Raw genomic sequence first — 12,085 nt, 5'->3', positions numbered from 1 at the left:
CTTGCCGGCACATTACATGAAATATTCCAACAAATGCCTCGAGGGATTGCCAGATCGCCAAACCAGCTGATGTTCAAGAGCTATGGCTTAAATGAGCTGTGGTTCAAAACTTACATAACCTCCAGCTGCAGAACGATTGACACGTCTCAGGCACTGATAAGAGGATACTAGCCTATGATGTATGAAAACGATCTGGCCAAGTAGGCGCAGCTCAAAAAAAACCCAAATGAAATCTGCCAACACCACACACTGCAGAGAGCTGGCATTCCCAGGCACCATCAAGCCCAGTTAGATCTGTAATGCCCACTGGTGTAATTTCTCGCTGCATATTTATATTCCAGTACGTTGTGACTTATTTACCACTGTTCAAAATACTTTAGAAGAAGAAGAAGAGTTTGGATTTATATCTCCCCTTTCTCTCCTGCAGGAGACTCAAAGGGGCTTACAATCTCCTTGCCCTTCCCCCCTTACAACAAACACCCTGTGAGGTAGGTGGGGCTGAGAGAGCTCCGAAGAACTGTGACTAGCCCAAGGTCACCCAGCTGGCGTGTGTGGGAGTGTACAGGCTAATCTGAATTCCCCAGATAAGCCTCCACAGCTCAGGCGGCAGAGCTGGGAGTCAAACCCAGTTCCTCCAGATTAGATACACGAGCTCTTAACCTCCTACGCCACTGCTGCTCCTTTAAAACTATTCAAGCACAGGGATACAGCGGGGCATTTTGAAAACCTGCCGTGTATTCCAATTTGTAGACGATTTTCTTTTATTCAAAGCTTTTACCAGCGTTCAAAGCTACTGAGGGAAAGATTAAATGATGATGCATTTTCAGAGTAGTGAAAAATTCCTGCAGCCATAACTGCGAGGGGATCATCACTGTCTTTACAAATGCAGTGCTCCAATCCCTGTTTCTGTTTGTGTTACTGTGGTCCCATGGCGTGCTCCGTAAACAAAGTGTCTTATTACACAGCAATCAACATATCTCGTTTTGTGTTTGTAATGTTTACAAAGTGTAGGTTTTCCATGACAATGGAAAGCCCAGAGCCCTAAAGGGTGAGTTACGTCAACAGTTTGGCTGGTACCTTACCTTCAAGTGCTATTTAGTAACAGCTTTAGCTCAAGGACTTACAAAACAACGCTTTTGGGGGGGGGGGGGGGCGAGCAAAGCAATAAAATTCTTTCAGCCTGCTGACTTGCATAATTTTAGCAAGAGCGTGATCTTGACTCCTCGTTTCTAAAGTACGTTGCCAGATCGCTTTCTTGTTCGGAGGTAAACAGGGTATCATTGTAATAAAATGTCTGAACTTCTAAATCTCCGTTTTAAAAAAAAGTCTCAACTGCATTCCGGCAAGTTCTGGCTGCAAATTTTTTTTTAATGAAATAATTTTATGGGTGAGCCAAGAGGAAAGGGGGGGAGGGGTATATTTTATTAAATAAACACGTAACAGAGAGGCTGCTAAGGAAGCAGCCGTTTGGCCAACCCTACAATCTTATTGATCCTCTGAAACAAGCTCAGAGGAAACCTGTCCATGTGTCTAGCTGCAGAAGGGGCTATAAACAGCACTGACTGAGTAGCCCTCAGGAGGGGCTATAAACTAGGAAAGCTGACCCCTCCTTCTGCAAAATTCAAAATACATAATTGTGACATTTCTTGCTAAAATAGAAAAGCAGCCTGCACAATGAGGAGTGGAAGTGTGACAGTCCACCTGAAACAGGCTAGGCAGAGGCCCAGCCTAAGCCATATGTGTCAAACTCACGGCCCTCCAGATTTTATGGACTACAGTTCCCATCATCCCCTGCCAGCATCATGCTGGCAGGGGATGATGGGAACTGTAGTTCATAACATCTGGAGGGCCGCGTGTTTGACACTTATGCCCTTAGCATTTCATCCAGAGACCGGCCCATGAGGGCTGGTGCATGTGACATTTCATTAGAAACCTCTCTCAATTACCGAGAGAAATCTCTACATACATCTGACAGAAGTATTTTTCAATTCAACAACCAACAATATAATTTACAAAAAACAACATAAATTACAAAGCTCTCAAAAATACACAATAGACTTTCCGCTTGTTCACTCAAATAATCATATAACCAGTAATTTGTTCCAGAAATGTAATAAGCATCTCTCATCCTGGCAGAGCAGTACCAAGACAGGTAGAAGAGAATGTGCATATCTGAAGACGGACTTGAAGAGCTTTCTGTCTCCGTGTACCGCTTTTAAGCGATACTTTAAGTTGGTTTTTATCTGCCAGGATTTTTAATTGGATTTGAATTGCAGGCATTTTGGAGTGGGGTTTTATTTAACCCACAGTCAAAATTTAGCATTATAAACTAGTCTGAAGCACAAGTAAAGGAGCTTATACATACACCGAGTCTTGAATATACTAGCCAATCTTCCATACGCCATCCTTCTGCACAACTAGCAATGCAGACTGCAGAAGAATGGAGTATGGAATACTGGCCTGCATATGCAAGATCCAGTATGTCACAGAATATTAAAGGGGCTGGGGGGGAGGGGGGAGAGGTTGTTTTGTTTTCTAATGTTGCCATATGAGCCAAGAAGGATCCATTGGATACTCACCGTGAAGGGTCTTTCTACTGTAGGTAAGTGGGGCATCTTGTGTGGGTGTGATCTCGACCAATTGCAGAGAGGCAGGAAATGATGAAATTCTTCCATGTACTTCCTGTGAGGTCTTGGGGTCACCTTCTTCAGTACCCCCGCCTGGCATAGTAGTATAGCACTTAAGTAACAGGAACATATAACCAAAAACACGGAAGGAAAAACAACGGCTCGGCAATAACTAGGATCACTAGAACAGTGACGACAACAACGACAACCCTAAACGTTGAACAGTCTGAAAACATGAATTTAGTTGATAACTGAGAGAGTAACATCGGGAAACAAATGGAACTAGGGAGGGCCAAGATGCCCCACTTACCTACAGTAGAAAGACCCTTCACGGTGAGTATCCAATGGATCCTTCTACTGTAGGAGTGGGGCATCTTGTGTGGGACCTCCCCGAAGCAGTGTCCCGAATTCGGGTGGGTTTCCATTAGTCCCCGATGATACTTTCCAGTACCCTTTGCCAAAGGCTGATTCTGCCGAGGCCAGGGACCGAATTTTATAATGACGTGATGAAGGTGGAAATGGAAGACCAGGTGGCAGCTTTGCAGATGTCTTCCACCGATGCCTGATTTCGAAGGCTGCGTTGGTCGCAGCATTGCTTAACTGAGTGAGCTGTGACTCCCTGAGGGACCGGTAAGTCAGAAGCTTTGTATGCTTCGCATATACAGGCTTTCAGGGTACCTACTGATTGCTGCCTTGGACATTTGGCGCTCCCAAGTTGGGCGGGCTAATGTCGATGAACATACTCTCTGATTTGCGTAACTCCTCCGTTCTTATTATGTATGCTTATAAGGCCCGTCGAACGTCCAATGTGTGCAACGATTTTTCTTTGGGATGAGAGGGGTTCGGCATGAAGTTGGGGAACGACGCATCTCCTGGCGCACGTGGAAAGGGGAGTTAACCTTCGGAATGAAAGTTGGATCTGTAACGAAGACATACTCTATCCTTATGGAACACGCAGGAATTTTGAGTTTATTGAAAGGGCGCCAAGTTCAGCCACTCCTCTGGCCGATGTTATTGCAATTAAGAATAACGTTTTCATTCTTACCCATTTGATGTGTACAGTTTGAATGGAGTTCGAACGGGACCTAGTGAGTGCCGACAGGACAGCGTTGAGGCGCCAAGAGGGGAACCTGTGGACTACCGCAGGTTGGGACAATTTTACCCCTCTTAGGAAGTTCAGAACGTCCGGATGTCTGGTGATGGGGGTGTCGCCCACACAAGGGATAGACGGTAGCAAGAGCTGCCAATTGTCTGCGTAAGGTGGAACACTTGAGTCCCATTGAGTAGCCCTGTTGCAGGAACTCCAAGATAACGGTGATGGATGGTTCCGTGGGGTCGAGTCGTTTGCGATGGCACCACCTGACGTAGGCCTTCCATGAACAGTTGTAGATATTGACCCTCGACCTGCGCCTGGCTGTTCCGATTGTAGATGTTACTTCTTCCAAGTACCCCTTTATCCTAAGGTTTGCCCGTTCAAGAGCCATGCGGTCAGCTTGAACCAAGCGGGATCGGGATGTATGATGGGGCCCTGCGTCAGGAAGTCGGAAGTGATTGGCAGAGTCAGTGGTTCTGCGATGGCCAGTTCCAGGATGGTGGTGAACCAGGGTCTCCTGGGCCATCTGGGGGCTACAAGGATCACCAAAGGCCGGATATGATCCTGCGCAGGAGCCGAGGGATCAGGGGGAAAGGGGGAATGCATAGAGAAGATTTGGAGGCCATATCGCGTTCAGGGCGTCCGTTGCTACTGCCTGTGGATGGTAGTGTCGGGTCATGAACTTTGGAAGTTGATGGTTCTTCTGAGAGGCAAACAGGTCTACCTCCGGGTGCCGAAGGTGTTGCATATCTTGAAGAAGACCCGTGGATCAAGTCGCCATTCGATTTCGCACAGATTCTGTCTGCTGAGCCAATCCGCCTCTAGATTCTGGACTCCTCTGATGTGTAGGGCTTCTAGCGATACCAAGTTCTCCTCGGCCCATCGGAGGAGTTTTGTTGCTTCCGAGTGGAGCCTTGCTGATCTGGAGCCGCCCTGGTTGTTGATGTACATCTTCGCGGCAACATTGTCTGTTCTTATGATGACATGTTGGTGACGAATTTGTGGCCGGAAATGTTGAAGGGCAAGGAAGATCGCTTCGAAGTTTCCAACACATTGATGTGGAGCCGAGATTCTTCCGGAGACCAAGTTCCCTGGACATACATTTGACTGGAGTGTGGCCCCCCAGCCCTGAAGGCTGGCGTCTGTGAAGACTTGAGCTCGATGAGCATGTAGATAACGTTTTCCCGTCTGAGGTTGGAGCGGTTTGTCCACCAGAGAAGGCTGAGACGGACTCTTGGGGGGATGGTCAATTTTCTGTCTTTCTTGGCAATAATGTCGAGCTGGTATGCACGGAGGAATCGTTGGAGCGGTCTCGCGTGAAAACGTGCCCACTGGGTCAGGTCGATTACTGAGATGAAGGTTCCCAGCAGACTTGCCAGTTTTAGCAAGGACGATCTTCTGTTGGACATGACTAGTAATGTCGTTTTCCTGATTCTTTCTACCTTCTCTTCTGGTATGAAAAGGGAGTCTTGTACCGTGTCCAGCACTGCGCCTAGGTGTTCTAGCCGTGTGGAGGGAATGAAAGAGCTTTTTTCTTTGTTTACGATAAAGCCATGCTGTGCTAGGGTTTCTTGCACTACCTCGATGTCGGCGATGGCCTTGGGGACGGAGCGTGAACGAATCAGCAGATCGTCGAGGTAGGGGTAGACGTGTATCCCCTGTTCCCTCAACATGATGACTGGAGCCAATAGTACCTTGGAGAAGGTTCTTGGGGCCGTGGCTAGTCCGAATGGCAACGTCTTGAATTGATAATGTTGATCCTGTATGGCGAATCTCAGGTACTTTCTGTGAGAGTTGTGAATAGGGATGTGCAAATAGGCTTCGGTCAGATCTAACGAAGTCAGCAGATCTTGATGGCAAAGAGTTGCCGTGATAGACCGAAGGGTTTCCATCCTGAATTTGGGGACCCGAATGAATTTGTTGATGCGCTTCAGGTTGAGGATTGCTCTCCAGTCCCCATTTCTTTTGGGGACTGTAAAGAAATGTGAATATGTCCCTGAGAAACGTTCCGCTGTCGGTACAGGTTCGATGGCTTGGATCTTGGTTAGGTGGGAAACCGCCTCCAGAGTTCTGCTGGCTTTGGCCGGATCCTTTGAGAGCGGCGAAATGAACAGGTGGTGATGTGGAATAACGTTGAATTCTATCACATAACCTGTGGAGATGACTTCCTTTGTCCACCTGTCCACGTGGTTTCCCTGCCAACGGTGCTGAAAGTGTTGGAGACGGCCTCCCACCGGGATGCTTTGATCGTCATTGCTTGTTCTTATTGGAGTTGAAGGACTTGCCCGGCTTGTTGTATTGTTTGAAGGACTGTTTGTAGTTCCGAAAGGAATGTTGATTCTGCCAGTGTGGTCTTTGCCCGTCTCGCTATGCGTGTGGGGGTAAGGATTTGTGGGACCGGAAGGTAAACTTGCTGTTGGTAGAGGACCTGTCGGGTGCCCGGACAGATTTTGGCATCGTCTTTTTGTTGTCCTTGGTTTGGACAAGGACTTCGTCCAATTCTTTGCCAAATAGGGCCCCTCCATAGAATGAATAACCAGCCACTACGTGTTTAGATTGTATGTCCGCTTGCCATGGGCAAATCCAGGCGTTGCGTCTTGCTATCATGTTAGAGGCTAAGGATCTCGCTACCAGTGACATGGCGTCGAAGGTGGCATCTGCTATGAAGGAATTTGCAGAAAGGACCCTTTCGATGCCTTCTCTGATGCCTTTTGCTTCGACTGGAATCATCTCCAGGAGACGTTTGAGCCACACCATGGAGGCTCTGGCCACTGTGGAGGAGGGCGTAAGAGTTTTGATGGCTGCCGCCAACCACTCATGGGATCTACGAAGCGCTGCTTCAGACCTCCTATCAAGCGGGTCCTTGATATTGCCCCCCCTCTATTTGGCTACCAGTGCCCCGGAATGTAGGATGGACACAGGGGCATCAACTGGAGGATTCTGGAGGAGGACGTGAAACTGCTGAGGCATCAGATATTTTTTCTTAAAATTAGGGGGCAAGCCCTTGTGGGCAGTGGGATTGAGCCATTCCCTATGAATCCTTTTAACAAAGCATTCAGGAACAGGGAAATACTTGTCGCCCTCCCTATCAGCAGGGAAGTAGGATGATGTGCCTTTTGGATAGCCCTTGATTGGCTTGTTGGAAGCGTTAATGGAAGGCTGGGGAATTTGTTCTTCCGCGTCCTCAGGGTCGCGTAAATCCAGAGTGGAGATAGTTTTAGAAATTAAGGATTGGATTTCTTCCAGTTTAAAGAACTGTATGGATTGTTCTACAGCTGGCTCAGGGGTTTCCTCTGTGTCAGAGAATTTTTCTCCCCCATCAGAGCCGTCTAAACTGGATAATTCTTCTTCCTCCTCATTAGGTAGGGCTAAGGGGTCCCTTCTGTAGGAGCCGGAGTCCTCTCGATGGGGACTGCGGGATCTATGGGACCGAGTAGAGGAGCGGGCATTAGCTGTTCTTTGATCTCTTGCATCAAGAGCTTTGTCTATCTCTGTTCTAAGGAACTCAGCGAAAACTGCAGGGGGCACGTTCATCCAGGAGGAGGCTGGAGTTAACTGCCCAGTGTTAGAATCTCCCCGTTCAGGATCCTGTGGGTCTTGCCTGTTAGGGGCACAGGGAAGAACCAGTTGATCGGGGGGCCCGCTTGAGGTGTAGCACGACTGCTCCGAGGCCCTGGGAAGGCCGGAGGAGTCGGCTATGGAGTCTCCGGTTAAGGACGCACCCTGGGAAGGCGCTAGACTCCCGGCCGTTTTAGTCTTTTTCTTTTTCTTGGCGGGTTGGGATGACTGCGCATGCTCGGAGGCGCCAGATTTTCCCGCGCGCTGCGTTCGCGGCCCGTTTGAGTGGAGCTTCTCCCTTCTTTATGGCCGCCTGACTTTGCGGAGCGTGTGCGCTCCGCCCGCTGAGCTAACAAAGGTTTCGCTGCTTCGAGGCGAAAAGGACCTCGCGTCCATGATTAACTGTCTATTTGCCAACGTTCTATTTGCCAAGGGGTGGGGGAGGGGTGGGTGGGAAGGAAAGAGGTTGCTTTCATCGGCGGCTAGACTACTCTTCCCCAAGCCGGATGGCGCTTACTCACCCCTCTAAGGACTTCAGACAAACACAGACTGACACAAACAGACTATGAATAGGGTTTTTTGCCAGAGCCAAAAAACGCGTCTGCTCTCTGCAGAGGCAGGAAAATACTGGAGAAGGTGACCCCAAGACCTCACAGGAAGTACATGGAAGAATTTCATCATTTCCTGCCTCTCTGCAATTGGTCGAGATCACACCCACACAAGATGCCCCACTCCTACAGTAGAAGCAGATGTGCAACATCTTGCTTTTGACACTTCTACTATAACAGCTTCAGAAGAACCAGTACAGGGTTTCTGACATTCACACAACCCGCACACTTCTGCGAAAACAGCCCTTTGAATTTCAACGCAGAAATGTGAAACCAAAGAAGCAAAATGTCCACTTTCCTGGACATCTGCTTGACCACGTTTCTGGTTCAACCCGAAGCCTCAGTACCGGGGCTTTGGAAACGGATGCAAATTCTCAAAGCATTTTCTACAGCTGCCACCAGTATTCAGAGGGAAAAACCAACCCCTTCCAGCGCAGTTATTCCCCACCCAACTTCCACATATTAAAAACACATTTCGGTGGTCCCCAACCTTGTTGAGCCTGCAAGCACATGTGGAATTCTGACACAGGACGGCGGGTACAACAAGCCAGCTGCAAAATGATTGCTGTAACTTCAACTTCAAACACGGGGCAGATCTTTGCGACGGGGCAGCAGAAGCCTTACTGGGCAATCAGAAGCCTTATTGGGCAAAAGCCCCCTTACTTAAAAAAAAACTAGGTAGGTGTCAGAAAAGGCCTCAGTGGGTCCCCAAAGGCATCATGTTAGCGACCACTGACATACATAATATTTTAAGGAAGTTGGGAAAATATTTTAAGGAAGTTGGGAAATACATATATACCGTGTTTCCCCGAATATAAGACAGTGTCTTATATTAAATTTTGCTCCCAAAGATGCGCTATGTCTTATTTTCAGGGGATGTCTTATTTTTCTGTAACCTGTTCGTCAGGCATGCTTCCAAACAAAAACTTTGCTACGTCTTACTTTTGGGGGATGCCTTATATTTCGCACTTCAGCAAAACCTCTACTACATCTTATTTTCCGGGGATGTCTTATATTCGGGGAAACAGGGTAGCTGCAATCTCAGGTTTTCTGGATGTTACGAAGCGCACTGACAAGTAAGTACACAAGCAATGATACAAAACAGATGCACAAAGATGATGGCTTCAGACTTCTAAGCAGACCAGTTTAGCTTCTAGAGATGCAGTTCTGTGGGAAGTTGGAAACTTCACTCCAAAGTGTTTATGGGCCTGCAGCAAGAAATCACCAGTAGGAGTCAGTGCAGTTAATGATCCAAATGCATATTCTGCAACAACTGAACAGATGAATGCTCAGTTTATTATGACTATTAGACACTTCCAGACTATCAAATGCCTAAAGCCATCTCACCTGTCTAAATTCTGTATGATACCAATGTGGAACAGAGCTACTGGGGCCTAGTTTGGTAGACTACATGGCACCTACACAAAATCATCCTAGAATCTGCTAAAAGCCAGATACAATTGGCTGTTGTGGGTTTTCTGGGTTGTGTGGCTGTAGTCCGGTAGTTTTTGTACCTAGCAAATCGCCTGCATATATGGCTGGCATAATATCGGAGTTTGAACAATCAAGAATGCTATAAAACCATTACAATTACGGGTTGAATCCAATGCTTATCATCAATCCTTCTGGCTTACCACCAGCATTGGCCTTCTCTGACCACGGAAAGTTTATTCACAGGATTGTGGGAACCCTGTGATTCAACAGCTGTATGGCTGGGAAGGCATCTGTGGGGAAGGAAAATGAAACTGTTTCCCCCTGTCTTTTGTATGAGCAGAGCCCCAGCAACACCAGGAGAAGGAAAAGAACAAGGTTGTCAAAACTAAGTAAGAAGTTGCATTCATTTAAAGTATTTATTACAAGTCTTTTAAGTATGCCACTATCCACCAGAACTAACGATACTCCTGCCCCAACAGATTTTAATAGCACTTTAAATATGATCTTTTCAATCCCAGATTATTCAAACGACCTCTGAGATTTATTACCATTCCTTGGATTCAGGTCTCTCTAATTTTAGAGTTCCTTCCCATGTTTAGACACTGGAAATTATATTCCAAAAAATTCCCATGCTCTGTAGTATTTACAGAGACAGATATGCGTTCCCTCTTTTCGGTGAAAATTAGCTCAATTACTGCAACTCCATTTGTTCACACAATAGGAACAGTGTATGTAATGCAAGAAAAATCATGAAGGAAGTTAACTTCACGTGGCAATCCTCTGAAGCTGGTACGATACATTTAGATAATTTTGATCAATTAAATCAACCCCAAATAACCTAATTCTTAGCCACCAGGGCTAGAAATCTAAAACCCAGGTCATTGTTGCCTGTGATTTTTTTTGAAAGCTGCAAGCAAGCAGTTGGCACTCAATTATTACATCTGGTGTTTATTTCCTTTCACTTCCAAATCTTTAAGAAACTGTTAGTTGACCAATTAAGACTGCCCTCTAATTTAAATAAGAGTTTCCAGAGGGATCACAAATGAGCAAATCTCATTCTAATTATACATCTATAACTGCAATGCATTACTGAAGCAGAACTTCACCAAGGATATTAACAGCAATGATTCTGCACTAGGATACTGTAAAAGAAAACTATTCCTGCTCCCAAAATCTCTGAGGGGAGTGGAACATATATCATGCGCCGTTTTCCAGCAATTAAGCCTTGACACATTTTTACAGCTTTCAAGCTTTAATTTCTACTAGAAAAAGCATCTTTTCAACACAGTCCAACTCTACAGCTATTTAAATGGGTACTAGAGTTCATACAGGTAGAAAAAAACTCCAAAGTACAAGGTGTAGCACTTTATAAAGTTCTTTCAAAATACTGATGGCCATAAAGACTGATAGAGCCTTACAAACTAGAATTCAGACTGCATTTGCTCACCAGTTGCTTTTCTCACTGACCCGGATGCCTCTCTCACTTGCACTTTAACACCAAAAAGCCCCACAGAGAGAAAGGCCGTTTCCACATCGCCAAATAACAGTGCCCTAGGGACGGAAAAAACGCGGTCCCTAGGGTGCTGTTCGCACAGGAGGCGCTACTGCATCCCAGCAGTGACGTCCTGGCCACGCCGGAGCGGCGCGAAGGTGCCGCTTTAAACCTCGTTCACAAGCGAGGTTTTTGCAAAGCAGAGTCTTCCCGTCTGCACAGTGCAAACTGCACCAGCGGGCCACCGCCACTTTTCCTGTTTCCTCCACTCACCTTCCTGTCCAGCGTAGCTCTGGAGGGCTGCAGAGACCCGCCCACGCTGCCCTCCGACCCCTGGAGGTTGGAGGGCAGTGTGGGCGGGTCCCTGCATCCCTCCAGAGCTACGCTGGACAGGAAGGTGAGTGGAGGGGGCCGATCGAGAGGCGGCTCCGTGCATAGCCCCCTCTCCAGCAGCACAATTCATGCAGGTGGAGCTGCGTTTCCGCCACCGTGCGGAAACAGCCAAAGACTCATAATTAAAAAACAAAACCCTTCACTGTGCTTACTCTGTCACAAAAACACAGTGCAGCACTACAGCAGATGTGTTCACAGCAAATATCCTCTTTTCTTGGCCCAGAATAGCCAGAACGAAGAGAGAGCTGTGATCACAGAAACATAGCTTTAGGTGTTCATTCGGACCACAGTGAAATAATACAGGAATGCTGAGGCACTTATGGGCACCTTATCAGCCGCTCACTTGCTTGGAGATAGAGCCAGTGTGGTGTAGTGATTAAGAGCAGGTGGCCTCTAATCTGGAGAACCAGGTTTGATGCCCCACTCCTCCACACGAGCGTCGGACTCTAATCTGGTAAACCAGGTTTGTTTCCCTGCTGCTACGAATGGAACCTGCTGGGTGATCTTGGGCTTGCCACAGTTCTCTCAGAACTCTTTCAGCCCCATCTACCTCACAAGGTGCCAGTTGGTGGGGAAAAGAAAGGAGCTTGTAAGCCACCTTGAGTCTCCTTACAGGAGAGAAGGGGGGGGTATAAATCCAAACTCTCCTTCTTCTGCTCACTACGGGCACGCAGGAACACAGCAGAAAGAAAGGGTGGAATAACTCTTCATTTTTAAATTAAAAAAACGTTTACTGCGTGGTCCCTGTTCCCAATCATTCACTGAGGGAGGCGAACGTCAACAAGAGAACCTTTCCCTATTGTGCCCGAAACACTGGTCAGCTAATACTAAAGTGAGTGCCTTTTAAAACTTTCTGATATAGTTGTGTTCTGCTTATATC

General features: G+C 47.1%; 1 protein-coding gene across 5 annotated transcripts in view; it reads right to left on the bottom strand.

Annotated features, from left to right (window-relative positions):
- The window catches only part of GNAS (GNAS complex locus), a 250,708-nt gene that overhangs the window by 103,782 nt on the left and 134,841 nt on the right, over nucleotides 1-12,085 (bottom strand). The window lies entirely within an intron of this gene.

The sequence above is a fragment of the Sphaerodactylus townsendi genome, linkage group LG05, assembly GCF_021028975.2.
Source record: "Sphaerodactylus townsendi isolate TG3544 linkage group LG05, MPM_Stown_v2.3, whole genome shotgun sequence".
NCBI lineage: Eukaryota > Metazoa > Chordata > Lepidosauria > Squamata > Sphaerodactylidae > Sphaerodactylus > Sphaerodactylus townsendi.
Note: the sequence above shows the minus strand (reverse complement) of the source record. Positions and strands in the feature narration are given on the sequence as shown.